General features: G+C 46.0%; 1 long non-coding RNA gene across 1 annotated transcript in view; it reads left to right on the plus strand.

The window, feature by feature from the left end:
• Positions 1-27,201, plus strand: part of LOC123772473 (uncharacterized) — a 149,267-nt gene that overhangs the window by 35,322 nt on the left and 86,744 nt on the right. The gene's annotated exons all lie outside the window — the stretch shown is intronic.

Here is a 27,201-nt window from a genome sequence, read left to right on the forward strand (position 1 = left end):
GCACAATATGCTAATATATATATATATTAAGATTAATTTATATTTGAGACAATTCCTGTTTTGAATGACCGGCATTTTAAAATTGATGAATGCGAATGGGGTCGACCGCTGGATGGAATGGACCTGGTCTGAGGACGGGTTACGGGAGGACAACCGGTGCCGTTGTTGTTCTTCACTGGTGTGGCTCACTCTTGTACAAGTGGTGGTAATGGTGGTAGTAATGGTACTAGAAATGGTGGCAGTAGTGGTGGTAATGACAGCAGTAAAATGGGATGCATTTCCTTATGTCCAGTGTATGTATACTGATGAGTGTCATGACACTCATCATCATACTCATCAGAGGCGACAAGTGACCCGTACCGAGGTCACCCCCCGAGGCCTGCGTCCTGCCTATGTGCCCGCTTCTTACAGTAAGAGGTCTCCGCGCTGGGGTTGACACGCGGACTCTGCTCTGATTGGCTATTTCAAACAAGTTCAAAATGTCACGTTAAACCGAGGGAAGACAAATTGGAATCTATTGATGTGTTTAGTTCTTCACTGCGAGTGTGAGTTTACTGCTGCCCGCCCTCACCAGTGTCTAGTATGCTACTTGAGGTTATCTTGAGATGATTTCGGGGCTTTAGTGTCCCCGCGGCCCGGTCCTCGACCAGGCCTCCACCCCCAGGAAGCAGCCCGTAACAGCTGACTAACACCCAGGTACCTATTTTACTGCTAGGTAACAGGGGCATAGGGTGAAAGAAACTCTGCCCATTGTTTCTCTCCGGCGCCCGGGATCGAACCCGGGACCACAGGATCACAAGTCCAGTGTGCTGTCCGCTCGGCCGACCGGCTACACGAAGGTGTTCTAACTCATTGAACGTGTTCTCTCCAGATCATAAATTATATTTTTTGGGGCAGAGAAGTTTTGGATCAACTGGTTTGTAGTGGATATATGGGCCTGTTGGCTCCTCCAAGCATCAGCCTGTTGGACTAAGCAATCACTAGTCAAGCCTGGCGCCAGGCTGGATTTGGGGAGTAGAACTCTCAGGACTCACTCCAGGTAAGATCCAGAGACATTCCGGTAAAGTATTTGAGGCATATTATGTCCTCAAAGTGCTCACTTGTCAATTATTATCCTGCTTCCGTATGTGTGTCTCGCCGTATTGTCCCCCCCCCCCATGCTGTGAAGGCCATATGTATCTGCTGTGTTGCTCACACAGTAATACACGTGTAGTAATATGGTAACGCCAACCCCGGATGTTAACCTAGTCACCAGTCTACAGTCCTTGACCCTTACTAGTTTTATGCCGCCTGTGACCATTGATGTTTAATTCCACACTCGGGTGAAAGGATGCTTACATGTCCCTGAAACAGCTTAAATCCAAGTGCCGATCCTCGGGTACCTGGTTTGATACTCCATAACTGGTCGCTCTGTGACTCCCCTGTCGTCTAGTATTTCCTGAGCCGCGCCAGTGGTGTCCCCGTCACCCAGGTACCTTGTACAGCCTCCTCCTGCAGGACGCGGCCCGGGGAGACACACTGATAATGCGACCGGAACTGCTCCAGGTAACCGGCGACTGCTTGAGGGGCCGGTGTGACAGCGTGCGCGGCCAGGCGGAAGGTGTCGCAGGACGGGCATGCCGGCCGTGGCGCGGTGTGCACCGCCCGTCTCCCCCCCCCACACGCCCACCACCACCACCCGTCTCCCCCCACACGCCCACCACCACCTCCCGTCTCCCACACACGCCCACCACTACCCGTCTTGTGTGGATACTCAAGACAGAATTGGACATACATTATCTTCGCTGTAGACAATACCAAAATCAATACAAGCCGGTATCAATAATGTCTTCCAGGGGAGGGGGAGCAACCAGGAAATAATCTAACATTTAGCAGTGACAAATTCCAGCTAAAGATGGAAAGAAGGAGGAACTTAAACTGGATTCAGGATACTAGCCGCACACAGATCTCATAGAACAGAAACAATATATAAAGGATGTGAGAATAATGATGTCAGACGATGTCACTGAGCATAACAGAGATACGATAGCACCAGCCAGGAAAAGGATAGCGTGGATTTTGAGAATGTTCAACTTCAGGCATGCCACCACAATGCTCCTTTTCAAAGAACTTGTGCTTTCTCGATAAATCACCTAAATTATTGTGGCCGTCTCAAAGCTCTCAAAATATACTCTCTGGAAAGGAAACGAGAAAGGTATTACATAATATATATATACATGGAAGATACTGGAGGGCCAGGTTCCCCATTTACACAGAAGAATGACATATTTTGCCACAGATACGGTGGGAAAAGTAGAATAGAGCCAGTGAAGAATAGAGGTGCCAAAGGTGCAGTCAAGAGAACACTATATGAACATCAGAGGTCCTCGGCTCTTCAACTTCCTCCCACCCAATGACAGAACTGTTGCCAGAACACACGAGGACGTGTTCAGTAAGCAATTAGACATGTTGGTGCAGGCAGTACCGGACGGGTTACGGGCTCACCATAGCCAGTGCTACATGGATACTTCGTTCCGAGTAGCTACATCTAAAACAACAAACAATACCGGACGGGCTGTGTTGTGGTAGACATGTTGTGGTAGACATGTTGTGGTAGACATGTGGTAGACAGCCGCTCTAAGCCACACCCTCACCCAGACAGCACCACCACAAAGAAATACGATAAATCTTTTAACAGATCAGGACGTGTTTAGCACCCCAATAAAGAGCTTGGAATTGTAGGCCCGGACAGTTTCTTGATGGTGGCCTACAGGTAGCGTACAGGTAGTGTGTAGGTAGCCTAGAGGTAGTCCAGAAGTAGCCTTAGAGGCAGGTAGTGAGTGTTGGTGCGTGGGTAGGAAGGAGAGTGATGTACTGGTACAGATGATGTACCCGGCCCTCCACCTGCGTCACCTGAAGGGAGAGCAGGTGAGGCGAGAGGCAGGACCCGGCTCACGGTTCACCTGAGTAGCTAATTTCCGGGGAAGGACCAGGTCAGTGACCACTTGAGCTGCTCCTGCTGCTGCTCCTCATGCTCCTACTGCTGCTGCTGCTGTTCCTGCTGCTGCTGCTCCTGCTGCTCAGTGTGCTCTCCTGCTGCTGCTCACAGCGTCCTCTCCCGCGGTCACGCCCCTGCTTAACCTGCTCCTCCCATCCGCTGGTATTTCTAAATTTAATTTGGTATATGTGACTAAGAAATAGGTGGGTTGTGTGTGTGTGGGGGGGGGGGAAGCGAGCAGTGAGGCGGGAGATACGGGTTGACAACCCCCCGTCCACTACTCTCCTGTCCCACTCCTGTCCCCCCCTTTAGTCGTCCTCACATCAACCATGCTCCGCGCTCTAATTATGTCTTCTCACCTGCCAACCAACGACATTAAAAATGTTAGCGTGTGTGGAGGGTGGGGGGGGGGGAGGGGTTGGTGTAGGGGGGAGAGGGGGGGCAGGCAGTGTTCCATTGGTGTGGGGGGGGGAGGCAAAAAACAGTCGTCATTAATAGTAATTCACAACCTTGTTTGTTAGGTTACACACGCAGTGTTATGCTGCTGGGTCAGCCTCTGTGGGAGGCCTGGTCGACGACCGGGCCGCGGGGACGCTAAGCCCCGGAGGCACCTCAAGGTAAGCCTCCCATCATGGCAACACCTGTTGTGAGGTGTGAGGGTGAGGTTAGGATTATAGCCAAGCTGCGTCTTGGCTTCACGGGGCCATGGTGGTGTCCCCTGTGGCCCGTCGCTACCCCTCATTCACTTCACACTGAAGACTTGCTCTGTCTTGTATATCATCGCCTGCTGGCTCAAGATGTCTGCTGGTTGCTGCTGGAGTGAGTGTCCTGGTGTGTGTATGTGTGTGTGTGTGTGTGTGTGTGTGTGTGTGTGTGTGTGTGTGTGTGTGTGTGTGTGTGTGTGTGTGTGTGAGTGTGTGTGTGTGTGTGTGTGTGTGCGGGCGGTAGTGTCTGGTGATTTCTGTGTGAGTGTAAGGTGATGGGGGGGGGGGGGGTCTAGGGGAGGGGCGCGTGGTAATAAGGTGCCCTTCCTCACATATTCTTGAGGCGGTGCCGACCTGATCTGGTATTCATAATGGGTGTAATAGAGTCACCGAGAGGGCCTTTACCCGCGCTCCGGCGACCAGAGCGTGGGGCGGCGGGGGCAGGCGCAGCAAGGGAGATGATTGAAGGGTACGGAGATGACGGGTAATATAGGGAGCAAGTAGAACAGGGAATGGTGGGAGAGTGAGTAGAAGTGAAAAAGAGATGAATGTGAGGTTCACGTCGTACAAGTACTGATTACAGACACCTCAGGTAGCGCTTCTGTAGTCAGTATTGGTGTTGTAGGCCACCAATAGCTTCTTCTGTAGCTTCTGTTGTAGTTGTGTAGTTTTGTTCAACATCCTCCCAGCAAGCGTTACAAATATTGCTGGAACAAAGGTGGATGTCTTCAAGATGCACTTACACAAGTTCTTGCAGGAAGTGGCAGACCAACCGGGCTGTAGTGGATATGTGGGCCTGCGGGCCGCTCCAAGCAACAGCCTGTTAGGATCAAGTTATTCCAAGTCGAGCGTGGTCTCAGGCCGGGCTCAGGGAGTAGAAGAACTCCCAGAACCCTCTCTAGATATGCTCCAGGTCCTTCTTTCACCTTCCTGTTGTGTATAAAGTTCATAAGTCATCGTAACCTAAACGCCTTACATAAGATAACATTTTAATGTATCGAAGATTCATCCTCTTAATTGGTTCTCTGGTGACTAACTATGAGATATACTAAGTCGGCCTTTGACTGTGACACACCGTACACACGGAGGCTGCCTCACCGTACACACGGAGGCTGCCTCATGTCAGAATTCGGCTCAAAAATCACACTCAGGAGTCAAATTTCGGACATTTCAGATATTTTGAAAACTGCAGGGGGGTTTGGGCAAAACATGACCCATCGCCGTTTTCAGTAATTGGCATATTTTCGGTATAAAAAGTCGTAATTTGAAAATGAAAATAGGTGCAGAGAGTCAGAATTCGGCTCAAAAATCACGTTCAGGAGTCAAATTTCGGACATTTCAGATATTTTGAAAACTGCAGGGGGGTTTGGGCAAAATATGACCCATCGCCGTTTTCAGTAATTGGCATATTTTCGGTATAAAAAGTCGTAATTTGAAAATGAAAATAGGTGCAGAGAGTCAGAATTCGGCTCAAAAATCACGCTCAGGAGTCAAATTTCGAACGTTTCAGATATTTTGAAAACTGCAGGGGGGTTTGGGCAAAATATGACCCATCGCCGTTTTCAGTAATTGGCATATTTTCGGTATAAAAAGTCGTAATTTGAAAATGAAAATAGGTGCAGAGAGTCAGAATTCGGCTCAAAAATCACGCTCAGGAGTCAAATTTCGGACATTTCAGATATTTTGATAACTGTAGGGGGGTTTGGGCAAAATATGACCCATCGTTGTTTTCAGTAATTGCCATATTTTCGGTATAAAAAGTCGTAATTTGAAAATGAAAATAGGTGCAGAGAGTCAGAATTCGGCTCAAAAATCACGCTCAGGAGTCAAATTTCGGACGTTTCAGATATTTTGAAAACTGCAGGGGGGTTTGGGCAAAATATGACCCATCGCCGTTTTCAGTAATTGGCATATTTTCGGTATAAAAAGTCGTAATTTGAAAATGAAAATAGGTGCAGAGAGTCAGAATTCGGCTCAAAAATCACTCTCAGGAGTCAAATTTCGGACATTTCAGATATTTTGAAAACTGCAGGGGGGTTTGGGCAAAATATGACCCATCGCCGTTTTCAGTAATTGGCATATTTTCGGTATTAAAAGTCGTAATTTGAAAATGAAAATAGGTGCAGAAAGTCAGAATTTGGCTAAAAAATCACGCTCAGGAGTCAAATTTCGGACATTTCAGATATTTTGAAAACTGCAGGGGGTTTGGGCAAAATATGACCCATCCCCGTTTTCAGTAATTGGCATATTTTCGGTATAAAAAGTCGCAATTTGAAAATGAAAATAGGTGCAGAGAGTCAGAATTCGGCTCAAAAATCACGCTCAGGAGTCAAATTTCGGACATTTCAGATATTTTGAAAACTGCAGGGGGTTTTGGGCAAAATATGACCCATCGCCGTTTTCAGTAATTGGCATATTTTCGGTATAAAAAGTCGTAATTTGAAAATGAAAATAGGTGCAGAGAGTCAGAATTCGGCTCAAAAATCACGCTCAGGAGTCAAATTTCGGACATTTCAGATATTTTGAAAACTGCAGGGGGGTTTGGGCAAAATATGACCCATCGCCGTTTTCAGTAATTGGCATATTTTCGGTATAAAAAGTCGTAATTTGAAAATGAAAATAGGTGCAGAGTCAGAATTCGGCTCAAAAATCACGCTCAGGAGTCAAATTTCGGACATTTCAGATATTTTGAAAACTGGAGGGGGGTTTGGGCACAATATGACCCATCGTCGTTTTCAGTAATTGGCATATTTTCGGTATAAAAAGTCGTAATTTGAAAATGAAAATAGGTGCAGAGAGTCAGAATTCGGCTCAAAAATCACGCCCAGGAGTCAAATTTCGGACATTTCAGATATTTTGAAAACTGCAGGGGGGTTTGGGCAAAATATGACCCATCGCCGTTTTTAGTAATTGGCATATTTTCGGTATAAAAAGTCGTAATTTGAAAATGAAAATAGGTGCAGAGAGTCAGAATTCAGCTCAAAAATCACGCTCAGGAGTCAAATTTTGGACATTTCAGATATTTTGAAAACTGCAGGGGGGTTTGGGCAAAATATGACCCATCGCCGTTTTCAGTAATTGGCATATTTTCGGTATAAAAAGTCGTAATTTGAAAATGAAAATAGGTGCTGAGAGTCAGAATTCGGATCAAAAATCACGCTCAGGAGTCAAATTTCGGACATTTCAGATATTTTGAAAACTGCAGGGGGGTTTGGGCAAAATATGACCCATCGCCGTTTTCAGTAATTGGCATATTTTCGGTATAAAAAGTCGTAATTTGAAAATGAAAATAGGTGCAGAGAGTCAGAATTCGGCTCAAAAATCACGCTCAGGAGTCAAATTTCGAACGTTTCAGATATTTTGAAAACTGCAGAGGGGTTTGGGCAAAATATGACCCATCGCCGTTTTCAGTAATTGGCATATTTTCGGTATAAAAAGTCGTAATTTGAAAATGAAAATAGGTGCAGAGAGTCAGAATTCGGCTCAAAAATCACTCTCAGGAGTCAAATTTCGGACATTTCAGATATTTTGAAAACTGCAGGGGGGTTTGGGCAAAATATGACCCATCGCCGTTTTCAGTAATTGGCATATTTTCGGTATTAAAAGTCGTAATTTGAAAATGAAAATAGGTGCAGAAAGTCAGAATTCGGCTCAAAAATCACGCTCAGGAGTCAAATTTCGGACATTTCAGATATTTTGAAAACTGCAGGGGGTTTGGGCAAAATATGACCCATCCCCGTTTTCAGTAATTGGCATATTTTCGGTATAAAAAGTCGCAATTTGAAAATGAAAATAGGTGCAGAGAGTCAGAATTCGGCTCAAAAATCACGCTCAGGAGTCAAATTTCGGACATTTCAGATATATTGAAAACTGCAGGGGGTTTTGGGCAAAATATGACCCATCGCCGTTTTCAGTAATTGGCATATTTTCGGTATAAAAAGTCGTAATTTGAAAATGAAAATAGGTGCAGAGAGTCAGAATTCGGCTCAAAAATCACGCTCAGGAATCAAATTTCGGACATTTCAGATATTTTGAAAACTGCAGGGGGGTTTGGGCAAAATATGACCCATCGCCGTTTTCAGTAATTGGCATATTTTCGGTATAAAAAGTCGTAATTTGAAAATGAAAATAGGTGCAGAGTCAGAATTCGGCTCAAAAATCACGCTCAGGAGTCAAATTTCGGACATTTCAGATATTTTGAAAACTGGAGGGGGGTTTGGGCACAATATGACCCATCGTCGTTTTCAGTAATTGGCATATTTTCGGTATAAAAAGTCGTAATTTGAAAATGAAAATAGGTGCAGAGAGTCAGAATTCGGCTCAAAAATCACGCCCAGGAGTCAAATTTCGGACATTTCAGATATTTTGAAAACTGCAGGGGGGTTTGGGCAAAATATGACCCATCGCCGTTTTTAGTAATTGGCATATTTTCGGTATGAAAAGTCGTAATTTGAAAATGAAAATAGGTGCAGAGAGTCAGAATTCGGCTCAAAAATCACGCTCAGGAGTCAAATTTCGGGCATTTCAGATATTTTGAAAACTGCAGGGGGGTTTGGGCAAAATATGACCCATCGCCGTTTTTAGTAATTGGCATATTTTCGGTATAAAAAGTCGTAATTTGAAAATGAAAATAGGTGCAGAGAGTCAGAATTCGGCTCAAAAATCACGCTCAGGAGTCAAATTTCGGGCATTTCAGATATTTTGAAAACTGCAGGGGGGTTTGGGCAAAATATGACCCATCGCCGTTTTCAGTAATTTGCATATTTTCGGTATCAAAAGTCGTAATTTGAAAATGAAAATAGGTGCAGAGAGTCAGAATTCGGCTCAAAAATCACGCTCAGGAGTCAAATTTCGGACGTTTCAGATATTTTGAAAACTGCAGGGGGGTTTGGGCAAAATATGACCCATCGCCGTTTTCAGTAATTGGCATATTTTCGGCATAAAACGTCGTAATTTGAAAATGAAAATAGGTGCAGAGAGTCAGAATTCGGCTCAAAAATCACGCTCAGGAGTCAAATTTCGGACGTTTCAGATATTTTGAAAACTGCAGGGGGGTTTGGGCAAAATATGACCCATCGCCGTTTTCAGTAATTGGCATATTTTCGGCATAAAAAGTCGTAATTTGAAAATGAAAATAGGTGCATAGAGTCAGAATTCGGCTCAAAAATCACGCTCAGGAGTCAAATTTCGAACATTTCAGATATTTTGAAAACTGCAGGGGGGTTTGGGCAAAATATGACCCATCGCCGTTTTCAATAATTGGCATATTTTCGGTATAAAAAGTCGTAATTTGAAAATGAAAATAGATGCAGAGTCAGATTCCTCACCGTACACAGGGAGGCTGCGTCACCGTACACACGGAGGCTGCCTCACCGTACACACGGAGGCTACCTCACCGTACACAGGGAGGCTGCCTCACCGTACACAGGGAGGCTGCCTCACCGTACACACGGAGGCTGCCTCACCGTACACACGGAGGCTGCCTCACCGTACACACGGAGGCTGCCTCACCGTACACAAACCGTAGCGAAATTCTTCACCGTGAGTGTGGCTTTCACACACCAAGATAGGTGGCTCCCGTATTGCTGTGAACCACCTGTGTCATGCCAGGGTTTACCTACCTGTGCTGGCTTGGCTCCAGTTCATGGTCCCGCCTCGTAGCTGGTATAGTTGGAGTTTTATCACACCTAGCAACGGGGTGAGAATAGCTTGAGCTACCTCATCCCTTTGTCTGTATTTTACCTTAATAAATTTATTTCACACCTATCTTTATGTTCTCACGTGGACTTCTGCTCCACTTTGTGATCATACAAATTATACTCGGCGTATACCAAGCTCAGTATACTCTCCATTTTCTGTACCTTAAAAGATTGCCTTATAATGTCCATCTAATTCATTTGTTGTTCAGTTTCCATTTAAAATAATAATAATCCTCCTTCCCATTTAAAATATTCTATCCATTTCTTCCCTGTTCATAACTCAGAGTATTTTTAGGTCGTAATCATGTCCCCTCTTGTCCTGCACGTTTACATTGTCGTGATATATAGTTCCTGTAGCCTTCCTCCGAGCTCATGCCCTTCATCTCTGGCATTAGTGCGGCGACAAACTTTTGGATTTGATTTGTTATGATCCTGGTTAAATGGGGGGTTTAATACTGATGAAGCATATTAAATATTGGTCTTACATAGTTTCCTAAGCAACTCCATGCTCAAGTTACCCAACCACTTGGGCTGGACGGTAGAGCGACGGTCTCGCTTCATGCTGGTCGGCGTTCAATCCCCGACCATCCAAGTGGTTGGAGAACCATTCCTTCCTCTCCGTCCCATCCCCAAATCCTTATCTTGTTCCCTTCCAAGTGCTATAAAGTCGTAATGGCTTGGCGCATTCCTTTGATAATTCTAAATGCCACGCTCAAGTTGCAGAAGGTTAACCCAGACCTTACTGACCTTGCAAGGGGCTGCACATGTTGTCCAGTTTATATGGGCTTTGTGAAATGAGTTTGTTGTGATATATGCCCGAAACACTTTGCGTAATAGTGGCTTTAGGCATTGTATGTACTAGCCCTATCTATAAATCCATCAGTCTTTCTCAAATCTCTTGTATGTATGTACCTTACCTAAATAAACATTTATTTATTTATTTATTTATTTATTTATATTTACTCGTGTGTTTTCCGTGTTGTTCTTGAAGATACTCTCCTTTGTTATATTACATTCCCTAACATCTGTTCCCCTTCCCCGTCTTTTGTAACTTTGCTCTTGCTTGAGTTGAACTCTAGTAACCATTTTCTGGATCAATCCAGCATCTTATTCAAATTTTCGAATACCGTTGTTTGTGTTCTTTGTAGTTTTGATGGTGTGGAAATACTGACAAGAGTGACTCAAGGTCAAGTGTTAATATGTGCCGCCAACTGAATGGCTCCAAACACAAAGGCTTCTCTGAACATGTATACAAGAGGCTTTCTTAAGTCTTCAGCTTCAGGCTTCAGTATCCAGGACGATATATTGTCAAGCGTTACCGGTCGGCCGAGCGGACAGCACGATGGACTTGTGATCCTGTGGTCCTGAGTTCGATCCCAGGCGCCGGCGAGAAACAATGGGCAAAGTTTCTTTCACCCTATGCCCCTGTTACCTAGCAGTAAAATAGGTACCTGGGTGTTAGTCAGCTGTCACGGGCTGCTTCCTGGGGGTGGAGGCCTGGTCGAGGACCGGGCCGCGGGGACACTAAAGCCCGAAATCATCTCAAGATAACCTCAAGATAGCGTCATCACATGTGGGTTTGTGACCAGAGCCGCGTGGGTTGACTGGGGATCTGGTTGTAAATCACTGAGCAGATCGTGGGCTTGGGAAAAATGATGCAAGCTACGACTCCAGCTGAGCTGTGGAAGGGAGAGCTTTTTAGTCAGAAAGCAAGAGTTTGGTAAATCTTTTTTTGGCAAACATTAAGCCGCTTACGTTTAGTGAGTTTGATCCCGTGGTCACCCATTCTCTCCCTTGCCAGGGCCAAAGGTGCCTAACATGGACGACAGAGAGACGTGTCCTTCATAATTGGTATTCCTGCTTCAGTGTATTTTAGGATATACGAGTATCCCCTAATAACAAACACGGGTTTTCCGTTATTTTAACTGAAAATTATTTGAGTAGAGAAAGGAGATTGGAAGGTATGGGAGGGAAAACTCGGGGCGCGTTAGCTGAGGCGTGATCCTGAGAAACATGAGTGCGGCGCCTGTAGTCATGACTTACGACCACCACAACACCATCACGTCTGGGATCACCGTGATGTAAACAAACAGGAGCCTCTCACACTCAGTCTCCTGAGGCCAGGCAGGTGAGACGCTGGAATCATAAGACCAGAAGGCAGCAGCCCTCCTTCCCCCTCACTCTTAGTGTTGTATGTTGTGAGCGTGGAGGGGTGGGGGTCTGGGGCAGGGAGGGGCGTGTGTCCAGGGCAGGGAGGGGGCGTGTGTCTAGGGCAGGGAGGGGCGTGTGTCCAGGGCAGGGAGGGGCGTGAGTGGGGGTAGGGGGGGGGGGTGTGTCTAGGGCAGGGAGGGGGCGTGAGGGTAGTGATGAGGTCTCCTGTAGATGATGAGGCTGATGGGAACGTGAGATAAGAGTGGCTGAGTCACTACCATCTCTCCCGCATCACAATTGGTAGAGAAAATCCCATCCGTTCAAATGGGAAGTTTCTTAAATGGTGCAATTAGAGGGTGATAATGTATTTGTTTAGTGTAGCGAGACGTGGCAGTAGCTGTGTGGTGGTGGTGGTGTGGGAACCCTCACTGCCCCCCCTCATACTCCCTCACCGCCCCTCACACTCCCTCATACTCCCTCACACTCCCTCACCTCCCCTCACACTCCTCATACTCCAAGAAACTCTCTTTGGTGTAACGTTAAGTAACCCAAGATGGCTTCAAACTCTTTGCTCACTTCCAGGCTCTCTAATGTACCTGGATCTTACCTGGGGAGTGTTCTGAGAGTTCTTCTCCCCCAAGCCTGGTCCTGGGACAGCCTTGACTTGAGAGGTTGGTCCAGCAGACTGTGGCTTGAGGCGGCCCGCAGGCCCATATATCATGTATAGCTCGGTTGATCCGGCACTTCTTGCAGGAAACTGTCCAATTTTTCTTTAAGAAGTCCACTATTGTTCCTGCAAATATTTCTTATATTTGCTGGGAGAGTGTTGAACAGCCGCGTACCTCTGATGTTCAGACGGTGTTCTCTGATTGTGCCTATGACAACTCTACTCCTCACTGGGTCTTTTCTGCATTTCCTTCCGTATCTTTCGCTCCAGTATGTTGTTATTCTACTGTGTAAATTTTGGACCTGGCCTTCCAGTATCTTCCATGTCTGTATTATTTCATACCTTTCTGGTCTCATTTCCAGAAAGTATATTTCGAGAGCTATGAGACTTTCCCAATAATTTAGTTGTTTTATCATGTCTATGCATGCCATATATGTTTACTGTATTTTCTCAGTTACAACAATCTCTCCTACTCTGAAGGGGGGAAGTGAGTACCGAACAGTACTCAAGACGGGACAGCACCAGTGACTTGAAGAGTACAACCATTGTGATGGGATCCCTGAATCTGAAAGTTCTCGTAATCCATCCTATCATTTTTCTGGCTAACGCAATACTTGCTTGGTTATGCTCCCCTTATGTTATGATTATAAGACAGTTCTTGAAATAACCTAACTGTGGGGTGAATATATAACCAACTTGTATGTGACCATGTAAACAGTCGTCCACGGAAGGCTTGAAGAACATGTTAGTCTTTCCTCCGGGTCATTCACAGTGAATACATTGGCCTTTGTGGTTCAGTCGTATAAAAGTCTATTCTTAATGAGATGCGAAATGCCAAATATTGTTTACATAATTGTTAAATCTCTTGGCTAGATTGTTACAAGCACCAGCTCAGACTTTATTGATGTCCTCAGTGCTTCCGGGAGTCCTTGGTGCTTCAGGGAGTCCTTGTGAGTATATATATCCCCGGCGGCGGCCTGTCTTGTCCCTGTCTGTCCGTGTCCGTGTATTGTGGCCAGGGGTCCGTGTTCTGGAGTGATGGTGTTGACCAGTGGACGTGGTGAGAGGAAAGCGGTGTGTTCGGAGTCGTGTGTGTGGGAATGCCAGGTGTGACCAACTACCTGTGTAATTACACGCGCTTACACTGTGTGTGTTGTTTGTGGCGGCGTGTCTTCCCGCAAGCTGCTACACGCGGCTCCCGCTTGCGTTTACATGCGGCTCATATACACAGCAATTTATCGGAGGTGGATTAAACGGTTTGAAGTTCGGACGGGAGGATGGTTGGGGATGGGGGGGGAAGAGGGATGATGGGGGAAGGAGGGAGGGAATGGGGGGGTGCTGTGGGAGAGGTTGAGAGTATAGACAGTAAATGAACACCATTACAATGTTTTGTTCAGTTTTTTTTTTATAACCCAAGATGTTAAAACAAAATTAAAGTGTGTGTGTTCACCTGTTTGTGTCTGCAGGATCGAGCATTAGCTCCTGGATCCCACCTTTCTAGCAGGCGTTTGTCAAATGGCTTGACACCTGGCCTATTTTCCCTATCATGTCTTCTATTAACATTATGAAAGGAGTTTCCTTCTACAACCTGCTGCTTTAGTTTATTCCATTTTCCCACCATTCCTTCCCCCCGTCCCATCCCAAATCCATATCCTGACCCATTGCAAGTGTTGTATAGTCGTAATGGCTTGACGCTTCCCCCTGGTAATTCCCTTCCATTTCCCCATAACTCTTACTCTAAAAGAAAATATATTATCAATCATCTGTCTTAAGCTTTCAATCATGCCCTGTTGGTGTTCACTGCGAACATTTACTCTCTTTTTCACTGTCAATCCCTCTAAGTATTTTATGCACTTGTATTATGTCTCCTCTGTCTCTTGTCTTTTTAGCATCCTCAGGTTTAGTTCTTTCAGTCTCTCTTCATATCACATCCTTCACAATTCGTCGCAAACTACTAGATCTTTTCGAGCATGCTTGTGCGTTTTATTTTTTTTTTATATGAACGCTGCATGATGCGGTGGCATACTCACTTGGTCTCACGTAGGTAATCTAAATGCAGTTCATCTACGCATGCCTTGTTGTTATCGTATTCGTGTCTGGGTCATCTTCTGTTTGGTGGGGATGATTGTAGATGTTCAGGACCTCTTATCATGCTCTCGTCTGGCGTCAGAGTGCGAGTGTTGGAGCTTGTGTATATAGTTGTATTTCGATCTTCCAGTCCCTCAAACTTCCTTCTTTTCGCTTTATTAGAAGTGCTAATTCCGCTCCGTGTCTTTGTTCTCTGTATTTCCTGATTTGTTGGTATCCTCCTGGAAATATTTTATATGAGAGCATATCATTTATTTTAGTTTTCACTATAGTAATTATACCCGGTTCTTTTTCACTTACCCTTCGTGAAGACCTCCTGGAACCTCTTGTTGAGTTCTTCACACTCCTCTTTGGCTTTCTCTGTGTACATGTGTGTGCGTTTGTGTGTGTATGTATATTACCTAGATGTGCTTGCATCTTGGTGGAGCATCTGCTCCTAAGTCACACATTTCTCTTGAGTGGTTTATCGCATTTTGACGTATAATTCCCCTAAGGCCAAAAACAGATGTACTAAAAATGATAGCGGCGCGAAATGGACATGATATCTTGTTTTGTGTTGGTGGGTCCTCGGGTAGGTTAGGTTCGGGCAGGTTAGTACAACGGTTTACTGACGTTGGGAACGGCCGGGAGAACGGGATGTTTAATTAAACAACCTCTTTCGATATTCGATCATCATCAGTAGTGCAGTGCAGTGATTCGTTTCACTCTTTCTTATATTTACTTTTAAATCTGTGTAATGAATTGCCTTCAACAACTTCCTCATCTTGTCCGTTCTAATTATTTACAACTCTTAGACAAAAAAATCTTTCTGACATTTCCGCGACTCATTTCTTTCTCCAGTTTCTAGTTATGTTCTCTCGTTGTACTGTTTCTTAACGTGAACATTGCTTTCCAGTCTTCTTGGTCAGTTCAATGAACGAGTACTGATATGGGTAAAAGAGTACCCAACAGAAAGAAGCCAGAGAGTCAGAGAGAGGGGCCACAAGGTGGACAACAAGCGGAGTGCCTTAAGGATCGGTGCTGGGACCCATACAATTTGTTACTAATGTTAAGGCCCTATCTACAAAAGTTGAGTTGTATAAGTCTAATGTTTGCAGATAATGCAAAATTAATAAGAAAAGTTGTGGCAGATGAAGACAGTTATATACACCGAGATGGCTTAGACAAGCTTGCAAACTTGGTGGGAGAAGTGGCCACAAGATTTCAACAGCAGCAAGTGTCGTAGTGGTGATGTGGGCCATCACGTTCAAGACTTGAGAGTTACATATGATGCATGTACGGTCATATCCCGCCAAACACACACCGAAACTACGACGTTGGTACAACGTTCGAACAAGTTTTAACACCTAACCAGTTATAACAACCAATATAGCAAGTTGTAAGAACGTTCTAATACGTCATAAACACGTTAAGCCAAGATGTAACAACTTTATTACAAGTTGTAACAAGCGGAAAATAGAGACAGTTTCGGTTTGTGTTTCCAGGGGAGGGACAGAACACAATGGAGGGAAACTACCTCTCTGTAACGACTAGAGAAAAGGACCTGGGAGTGGACGTAACACCAAGCCTAGCTCCGGAGGCTCATGTAAAGAGGATACCATCAGCGGCATGCTCTACAATGGCAAAAGTCAAAACCTCATTCAGGAACATAAATAAGGAGGTATTTTTTTTTATCGCGGTACACCACGTACGTGAGACAAGTCTCCGAGTATGCCACCTCATAGTGGAGCCTCGTCCCAAGCCATCCTCCAATAATGATAGTACTTACTGCAACTGTTTCGTCAAACATCAAAATATTATGGTTGAGTGCTATTATTGAGCGTAATTGAAGGTGATTGCTCACATTTTTCAAAGTCTGAAATTTAGTCATTTTATAAGGAAATTGAACCATAACAGAACGGAGATTTTGCATTTTACACATTGACCTGCAGTTTGAAAAATACGATGCATATTGGAAATATTATGCTTGACTGTTATATCTGAGCGTGATTGAAGGTGATTGCACATATTTGACGTTTTAAATTATGTCTTTTTTATACGGAAATAAGAGAAAATAAGTTTCTTAATTTTTAAAAATAAGAGAAAACGGAGATTTTTTAATATTTTACCCAAATTAACATGCAGTTTCAACACTATGATGGATATTTATAATATTAAAATGTCAAACGTTTTGTATTACAGAATTAAGTCAAATGGTATACTACATCTTAGGCCTTATATAGTACATATGTATACTATGCTAGGCCTAGGAATGTTTAAGTATGCGTGCCCTCTACAAAATAATACAAAAAGGGAACATTGTTGGCAGCAAGTCCATTTTTGTACATTCGACCAAACTGTTACTATAAGCACTCTCATTTTAGGAGGATGGCCTACACAACATGATCACTCAGAGGTTCACGTCGAGGCTTATCCCGGGAGCACCACCTCACGTCCACGTCAGAGAGAGAGAGAGAGAGAGAGAGAGAGAGAGAGAGAGAGAGAGAGAGAGAGAGAGAGAGAGAGAGAGAGAGATATTACTTGAGGAAGTTGATAGAGCGGAAAATTACTATCAGTAAAGCAAGAGGGGGGGGGGGTTGAGAGACCGAGTCACTGAGAGATGTCAGGAAGTTTTCTTTTAACGCAAGAGTAGAGGAATATGGAATCAATAAGTTGTACATGTGAATTCCATTCACAATTTCAAAAGTTGATGATAGAAAAATATGTCGAGAGTCATGGCATTTGACAACCAGCGGAGTCCGAGAGCTGAAGCTCGACCCTGCAGACTCAAATAGGTAAGCACACTGGCACACATGCCTGCCTACCTTTATGGTTGGTTGGTAATTAGCATTATGAGGGGTGGAGAAGGGAGAGGGAGGTGTAATGTGGCCATAAGCGCCGTGTGGAGGGCTCGAAGTGTGTTGGAGTCTTTGTGTGGGCAGCGAGGCAGACAGACAGTGTAGCCGCCCTGGACGAGCACCCCTGCTGCGGGGGCTGAGAACCCTGCCGCTGGTCCTTCCTCCGCACCCTTCACACCACTCTATAAACACCATCATCTGAAATTATCTGAAGTCGAGGGTTCAGGCTCGGCGGAGTTGAAGAACACGGGGAAACCCTCTCCAGGTATGCTTCAGGTAGGTGTATCAGACTCACCTACCGGCGTGGTGTGCGACCCGACCTTGTGTGCCGGTGAGGCTGAGCCTACCTACACACGTAAAGGAAGTGTGCACACACACACACACACACACACATACACATACACATACACACACACACACACACACACACACACACACACACACACACACACACACACACATACACATACACATACACACACACACACACACACACACACACACACACACACACGCGCGCGCGCGCGTCGCTTCAAGAGCTGGTGGCTCGTCCTCCATGACCTACAACATGGCCCTCAACTTGGCCCTCAACATGGCCCTTCATCATGGCCCCTTCAACATGGCCCTCAATACAATTACATCCACCACTGCTGGCTCGGTGTATGTTCATACCTGGACTATACCTGGAGGAGTGGGTTCTGCTAGTTCACCTGCTCCCAAAAGCCATATTATATATATATATATATATATATATATATATATATATATATATATATATATATATATATATATATATATATATGTCGTACCTAGTAGCCAGAACGCACTTCTCAGCCTACAATGCAAGGCCCGATTTGCCTAATAAGCCAAGTTTTCATGAATTAATTGTTTTTCGACTACCTAACCTACCTAACCTAACCTAACCTAACTTTTTCGGCTACCTAACCTAACCTAACCTATAAAGATAGGTTAGGTTAGGTTAGGTAGGGTTGGTTCGGTTCGGTTATATATCTACGTTAGTTTTAGCTCCAATAAAAAAAAAATTGACCTCATACATAATGAAATGGGTAGCTTTATCATTTCATAAGAAAAAAAATTGAGAAAATTTATTAATTCAGGAAAACTTGGTTTATAAGGCAAATCGGGCCTTGCATAGTAGGCCGAGAAGTGCATTCTGGCTACTAGGTACGACATATATATATATATATATATATATATATATATATATATATATATATATATATATATATATATATATATATATATATATATAATGTATGTGTGTGTGTGTGTAGTCAGTACATTGTAGAACAGTGTGAGAGCCGTTGGTTACACAGTTGTGGAGGCAGTAATTATGGTGAGCATACTGGAGCACCTGGAGATGATAATCTTGCCCTCTGAAGGGCAGCATGAATTTAGAAGGGTCATGCGTGACAAACTAGATGAAGTTTAATAACAAAGTCATGAAAAATATGTACGTTGGGTTGACTGCATCTTCCTAGATTGTCAAAACGCATTTGATAATGTTCCTCCTGAAACACAGGTGTCTTTGGTATGTGAGACTGAGGCTTGTGAGCGGTACCAACCACCTGTGCTTCCTTGTGTGCGGTACTGTTAATCTGGTACACAATACCCAGTTCCACTACATGGTTGCTTGGCGGTCATACCTGAGACATGTGGCTCTAGTTTTTGGAATAGGGTGGTAACTCCTGCAGGTGTGGTACTTGGAGGTACCTCACCTGCAGGTGTGGGAGGTACTAAAGAGGCACAGACCCCCCGACACCTGGTAGGTGACTTACGGTACACCTTGTGAAGCTCCATTTTATTTTATTTATTTTTATGAGGCCATAATATCGGAACTGCAGAAGGCCTATTGGCCCATACGAGGCAGCTTCTATTGGTCCACACAAGACTGCTGCTATTGGCCCATACGAGGCAGCTTCTATTGGTCCACACAAGACTGCTGCTATTGGCCCATACGAGGCAGCTTCTATTGGTCCACACAAGACTGCTGCTATTGGCCCATACGAGGCAGCTTCTATTGGTCCACACAAGACTGCTGCTATTGGCCCATACGAGGCAGCGTCTATTGGTCCACACAAGACTGCTGCTATTGGCCCATACGAGGCAGCTTCTATTGGTCCACACAAGACTGCTGCTATTGGCCCATACGAGGCAGCTTCTATTGGTCCACACAAGACTGCTGCTATTGGCCCATACGAGGCAGCGTCTATTGGTCCACACAAGACTGCTGCTATTGGCCCATACGAGGCAGCGTCTATTGGTCCACACAAGACTGCTGCTATTGGCCCATACGAGGCAGCGTCTATTGGTCCACACAAGACTGCTGCTATTGGCCCATACGAGGCAGCTTCTATTGGTCCACACAAGACTGCTGCTATTGGCCCATACGAGGCAGCGTCTATTGGTCCACACAAGACTGCTGCTATTGGCCCATACGAGGCAGCGTCTATTGGTCCACACAAGACTGCTGCTATTGGCCCATACGAGGCAGCGTCTATTGGTCCACACAAGACTGCTGCTATTGGCCCATACGAGGCAGCTTCTATTGGTCCACACAAGACTGCTGCTATTGGCCCATACGAGGCAGCGTCTATTGGTCCACACAAAACTGCTGCTATTGGCCCATACGAGGCAGCGTCTATTGGTCCACACAAGACTGCTGCTATTGGCCCATACGAGGCAGCGTCTATTGGTCCACACAAGACTGCTGCTATTGGCCCATACGAGGCAGCGTCTATTGGTCCACACAAGACTGCTGCTATTGGCCCATACGAGGCAGCGTCTATTGGTCCACACAAGACTGCTGCTATTGGCCCATACGAGGCAGCTTCTATTGGTCCACACAAGACTGCTGCTATTGGCCCATACGAGGCAGCTTCTATTGGTCCACACAAGACTGCTGCTATTGGCCCATACGAGGCAGCTTCTATTGGTCCACACAAGACTGCTGCTATTGGCCCATACGAGGCAGCTTCTATTGGTCCACACAAGACTGCTGCTATTGGCCCATACGAGGCAGCTTCTATTGGTCCGTCACAAGACTGCTGCTATTGGCCCATACGAGGCAGCTTCTATTGGTCCACACAAGACTGCTGCTATTGGCCCATACGAGGCAGCTTCTATTGGTCCACACAAGACTGCTGCTATTGGCCCATACGAGGCAGCTTCTATTGGTCCACACAAGACTGCTGTTATTGGCCCATACGAGGCAGCTTCTATTGGTCCACACAAGACTGCTGCTATTGGCCCATACGAGGCAGCTTCTATTGGTCCACACAAGACTGCTGCTATTGGCCCATACGAGGCAGCTTCTATTGGTCCACACAAGACTGCTGCTATTGGCCCATACGAGGCAGCGTCTATTGGTCCACACAAGACTGCTGCTATTGGCCCATACGAGGCAGCGTCTATTGGTCCACACAAGACTGCTGCTATTGGCCCATACGAGGCAGCGTCTATTGGTCCACACAAGACTGCTGCTATTGGCCCATACGAGGCAGCTTCTATTGGTCCACACAAGACTGCTGCTATTGGCCCATACGAGGCAGCTTCTATTGGTCCACACAAGACTGCTGCTATTGGCCCATACGAGGCAGCTTCTATTGGTCCACACAAGACTGCTGCTATTGGCCCATACGAGGCAGCTTCTATTGGTCTACACAAGACTGCTGCTATTGGCCCATACGAGGCAGCGTCTATTGGTCCACACAAGACTGCTGCTATTGGCCCATACGAGGCAGCGTCTATTGGTCCACACAAGACTGCTGCTATTGGCCCATACGAGGCAGCTTCTATTGGTCCACACAAGACTGCTGCTATTGGCCCATACGAGGCAGCTTCTATTGGTCCACACAAGACTGCTGCTATTGGCCCATACGAGGCAGCGTCTATTGGTCCACACAAGACTGCTGCTATTGGCCCATACGAGGCAGCGTCTATTGGTCCACACAAGACTGCTGCTATTGGCCCATACGAGGCAGCTTCTATTGGTCCACACAAGACTGCTGCTATTGGCCCATACGAGGCAGCTTCTATTGGTCCACACAAGACTGCTGCTATTGGCATATACGAGGCAGCTCATATTTATATCCAACCAAACTCCTTCATGTGTGTGTGTCTAACCTGAGCTTGAAACAATCCACTATTAATGGAGGTCTTTCTTGAATCATCTCCAACTTATAGCCATGGTTCAAGTTTAACTTCAACCGCAAATTCCAGTTTTTAGAGTACTCACCAAGAGTGGGGTTTGGGAAGTGTGCGCCCGACCCCTAAAGGGAGGACTCAGCCCCCGGAGAAGCGGGCCACCATAGGGCCCTCAGATACCAGGGGGACTGGCCACCATAGGGCCCTCAGATACCAGAGGGACTGGCCACCAAAAGGGCCCAGATACCAGAGGGACTGGCCACCAAAAGGGCCCAGATACCAGAGGGACTGGCCACCAAAAGGGCCCAGATACCAGAGGGACTGGCCACCAAAAGGGCCCAGATACCAGAGGGACTGGCCACCAAAAGGGCCCAGATACCAGAGGGACTGGCCACCAAAAGGGCCCAGATACCAGAGGGACTGGCCACCAAAAGGGCCCAGATACCAGAGGGACTGGCCACCAAAAGGGCCCAGATACCAGAGGGACTGGCCACCAAAAGGGCCCAGATACCAGAGGGACTGGCCACCATAGGGCCCTCAGATACCAGAGGGACTGGCCACCATAGGGCCCTCAGATACCAGAGGGACTGGCCACCAAAAGGGCCCTCAGATACCAGAGGGACTGGCCACCAAAAGGGCCCAGATACCAGAGGGACTGGCCACCAAAAGGGCCCAGATACCAGAGGGACTGGCCACCAAAAGGGCCCAGATACCACGGGGCCCGGCGTCCCCAGAGGACCCGCCAGCCAGGGCCCCCCCTAGACTGTGTCAGAAAGGTCACATGATGTAATATGTATCCTCGCCTCCCGTGTGGGAGGGCCCGGGGGACCTGCCTGACATTTTCTTCTTTGTCTCCAAACCTACACGTGGAATTAAAATAAAACTCGAAGCTTTTAGGCGATTTCTATTACGTCGTGTTGATTTTTATTGTGTTTTTTAGAGAGGGGGGAGGAGGGGGGGGTGGGAGTGTAATTATATCTGAGAGTAATTAAGGTGTTTAACGGGGTGGTATTTGTGTTCGGCCCCGCTGGGAGTGGCGGCCATTGTTGAGGGAGGCGGCACTCACACTCACACAAGTAATTGGCAGCTTGTGATAGGGTTGGTTGTGAGGCCTCTAGGGGCCCAGGGGAACGAGGAAGGGGCCCCACGAGGACCCACGGGGGAGCCAGCAGCGCCCTGGCCCCTCCCTACAAGGATTCATCAGGTGTCAGGTATGATTGTCTGGGAAGAATAGGGGCGGTTGAAGAGGGTGACAAATAGTGTGGAGGGACAGGTGTGTCCCACCACGGCCACCTCGCCGGCCAAGTAACCTTCTCACTTATAATTACTCTCTATACTTTATTTATTAGTTAATTAAATATAAATCACTATATTTTGTCCAGCTATCAAGAGGTGTTACGGGCCAGTCACCACACTACTCGGCTCGTGCTTCTCCAGCGATTTCTCCTGGGTTCGTATCCCGGTCGGGAAGGATTGCCTAGACGCCAGTGCTTAACCGTACACCTCTGTTCACCCAGCAGTGATTGGGTACTTGGTTGTTAAACGTCTGACGGGTCGTATTGCAGGAAAACTAGTGGGTAAGGCTTACCATGAGCTAAGGAAAAGGCCCTCGCGGCCTTTGTGTAAGAGGTCTTTATCGTTATCAGTTATCCACTGTGTAATAATTTCTATTCCCTAGGCCCGGTCTGAGATCTGGCTTGACTTGTGATAACTTGATCCGCCAGGCTGTTACTTGGAGCGGCCCGCAGGCCCACATATCCACTACAGCCTGGTTGGTCTGGCACTTCTTGCAAGAACTTATCTAAGCGTCTCTTGAATACATCCACCTTTGTTCTGGCAATATTTCTAATGCTTGCTGGGAGGGTGTTGAACAGCCGTGGACCTCTGATGTCCAGACAGTATTCTCTGATGGTGCCTATGGCACCTCTACTCCTCGCTGGTTCTATTCTGCCACTAGTCAAAGGTCTAAGCAAAGGTTGAGGGGAATAATAGCCATTTTACATACTTTGGAGGCTAGCCACTTTTATGTCTTCCATTTGTTAGTTCCAGGGATCAATGTCCTTGTGACCCAGTCTCTGAGCAGGCCTCCCGATTGGTGGTCTATTTAACCAGGCTGTTAGATGCCGCCGCTCGCATTCTGACATATAAATCACAGCCGAGTTGATCGATGTCCTTTGAAGCTTCTACGGGCTCACCATAGCCCGTGTTGCTTGGAACTTTTGTTCCAGGTAGCAAATCTTTAACAACAAAAAAACTTTGAAGCTGTATATTAAGTTTTCTCTTGAACACCTGAGAGGTGGGCCAGGTATGGCCTGTGTGTAGCCCCGCGCTCCTCACCTGCCACCTCTGGGCTCCACGGGTTAATGAATAAATAACATTAACTGAAAATGTGAAAAACATCATAATATTGAACAAATCCACAAGGGCCGTGACGAGGATTCGAACCTACGTCCGAGATCATCCCAGACGCTGCCTTTATCGACTGAGCTACGACATGGTCAAGAGAGTTGAAACCGAAGTTCTACTGAACTTCCTGGATCCTGCAGCCTCTCCGAGACACAAACCAGGGTTTTACACAACTCCCCCCTGCACTCGAGCTATGTCAATAGGCCCTTGTGGATTTGTTCATTTGATGCACCAGGCTATTGTGATTTCTGTGTGTAATGAAGTAAGGGCGAAGAGGGAGAACAGCCTATTGACAAAGGATACCTGATCAACCAGGCTGTGATTCATACGTCAGGCTGGGAGCAGCCGCGTCTAACAGCCTGGTTGATCAGTCCAGCAACCAGGAGGCCTGGTCGACGACCGGGCCGCGGGGACGCTAAGCCTCGGAAGCATCTCAAGGTAACCTCAAGGTAGGTAGGTAGCTCATTAGTGTGTAACCTACCCTACCCTTGTTTGGTAGGTCCTGGTTATCCAAACTGTCATGAACAAATCCACAAGGGCCGTGACGAGGGTTCGAACCTAGGGTCCCTTGTGGATTTGTTCATTTGATGCATCACGCTATCGTGATATCTGTGTGCAATCTGTCATTTTTCTTGCAGTTGTTGTGGCAACAACTTTATTGTGATCTTTAAAAAGTAAGTTTTTACTGACGTGATTACTCCCTAATCTTTAATATTGCCTTTTCTTTCAGTAGTGCAGTTTGACGCAATCAGAAAACAACACTACCCAGGGAGAAACATTGTGTTGCTTTGTGTAATTATCTGTACGACTCGGGAATAATATTATGCAAACATTTTGGTGCATAATTTGCGTGTTAATGATATGGTTTCGTTTACAGGTAAGATGACAGATGGTACCGAGTTACCGTGAGAGTGGTGGCGGGACCCCGAGTGAGTGAGTGAGTGAGTACCAGGCACAGTGATGCTCCGTGTTCAACACTGATGATAATATTAGTGATGATGGTGATCGCATATTGTTATCCCTAATACTCATGTCACATGAATAGAAAGGGGAGCCGGTCGGCCGAGCGGACAGCACGCTGGACACGTGATCCTGTGGTCCCGGGTTCGATCCCGGGCGCCGGCGAGAAACAGTGGGCAGAGTTTCTTTCATCCTATGCCCATGTTACCTAGCAGTAAAGTAGGAACCTGGGAATTAGTTAGCTGTCTCGGGCTGCTTCCTGGGGGTGGAGGCCTGGTCGAGGACCGGGCCGCGGGGACACTAAAGCCCCGAAATCATCTCAAGATAACCTCACGAAGATCTATACAAGTGTTCACATTGTTTGAGATTAATAGAAGACGTCAATGTTTACCTATATTTCAAGCCAGATAACAAGTGGGGTATCCCTGTACTGTTGAGAGTGCACCTTGGGGCAGTATGGTATATACTTGTTAATTCTTCACCATAAAACCTTCACTTTACACACCTGCCCGCAGGTGTGTAAAACATAATCACGCAGGAATCCACGTGGGTGACAGGTAGGCGAGGTCTCCTCTCCCACAGGTTTAACCAGACCTTATTGTTCAGTAATAACTAATTAATAAATCTGTCATTCCCCCGTTGCATAATTTGTAATTTAGATGTAGCACACATCTGTTACCTAGCCCTGTGTTGCCCCTGTTACCTAGCAGTAAAACAGGTACCTGGGTGTTAGTCAGCTGTCACGGGCTGCTTCCTGGGGGTGGAGGCCTGGTCGAGGACCGGGCCGCGGGGACACTAAAAAAGCCCCAAAATCATCTCAAGATAACTCAAGAAGATACAGGGTGGCCAATGATGTGTGACACACTACTCGTGGACGGAATTATCAGTGCTTACCCATCAGTGTCTACTGGGAAGTGCTTTGTAGAATTGGGCCCTATAGGTGTGGCTGGAGGTGGCTTCCTCTACTTCCTCTTTTAGACCATTCCTCTTGTTAACTACCCGTATAGAGTAGTTAGTTACGTTCCTTCAGCTCACTTGCGCCTCCAACTTCCACGTGCGTCCTCTTGTCCTGCTTTCTCTCAGTCAGAAGAGGTAATCCTTGTCCACCTTACCTATTCCCCACAGTATCTTGTATTATGGGATTATATCCCCCTCTGTTCCTTCTATCTTTTAGGGTTGTGAGATATAGCTTAACCCTCATTATTCTGGTACCAGTCTTGTTGCAAGCATTTGTACTTTTAAAATTTTGGCTTCATACTTCAAAAGGTGTAGGTTCCATGCCGGTGCTGCATATTCCAGTATTCGTCTAACAAATGGTATGTAGATGGCTCTAATGGCGTCCTGATTTAGTTTTCTAAACGATATTTTTATATTTGCCAGCGTCGCATGTTCTGCCAATGTTATCCTGTTTGTGTGTGCTTCCGTTATGAGTGCAGGAAATATCCCAGATCCTTCTCTCTTTCTGATTCCTGTTGCTGCCTTCCCCATATGGTGTAGCTGCCTTCTGGTCTCCTCTATCTCACCATTCCCATCTGCATTACCTTACACCCGTTGGGATTGAATTCCAGCAACCATTTGTTTGACCACTCCGGGATTTTGTCATAGTCCTCATGTAATTTCCTGAGGTCCTCATTTCACTTTCCTCATCAGTTTTGCGTCTTTAAACATTGACATATCTCGACTCACGCCGTCGGGTTGGTCGTTCACATCAGTTAGGAAACAGCAGCAGTCCCAGGAGAGCCTTGTGGGACTCCACTTGTTATATTCCTTCAGCTTAAAAGCTCCTCTCTGACTCTTGAGTCTTTGCTTTCTGTCTTTGAGATACTCCCTTACCCAGTCCAGTGTTTTCTCAGTTATCCCAGCCTGGTCCTCCATCTTGTACACCAGTCTTACATAGGGGAACAGTGTCAAATACCTTTTGACAGTCTAGAAAATTACTGTCTACCCAGCCATCGTTTTCATGTCTTATTTTAGTAACTGTGTCATAAAACTCAATCAAGTTTGTTAGGCACGACTTTCCATATCTAAATCCGTGCTGGTGTCTTTTTTTATTATTATTATTTTCTACCACAGACGTGGCCAGACATTTACAATGCTAACCAACATATATACATTTTCTTCTGTCCTCCATGGACAGGGTTAGAGATGTGTTAAACATATAGTTCAGGGATTTATTGAACAATCAACCACAGAAGGTGATTCGGTGCTTTTAAAATGCTAAGCTAACCTACATACGTAAATACATGATACACAGATTTACGTATGCCCTACATAAAGTATTAGATGTGTCTTTTACATAGTGTCATTAATGTGCATTTACAAAGGTGAAATGTAATTCTGATCAGCTTCCATATGTACTTTATACATATACATATACATACACACACACACACATCAGAAAGTGGATCATCTCAAGGAGCTCCACCATACTCGAGGTGATTGCTGTCTCCAGCACTTTACAAGTCACACTTGTCACTGGCGCCGGTGTGTAGTTGAGTGCCTCCTCTCTGGCCCCTTGCTGGCCAGGAGTGAGCAAGTCCATTAT

This window comes from Procambarus clarkii, chromosome 17 (assembly GCF_040958095.1).
Source record: "Procambarus clarkii isolate CNS0578487 chromosome 17, FALCON_Pclarkii_2.0, whole genome shotgun sequence".
Lineage (NCBI taxonomy): Eukaryota > Metazoa > Arthropoda > Malacostraca > Decapoda > Cambaridae > Procambarus > Procambarus clarkii.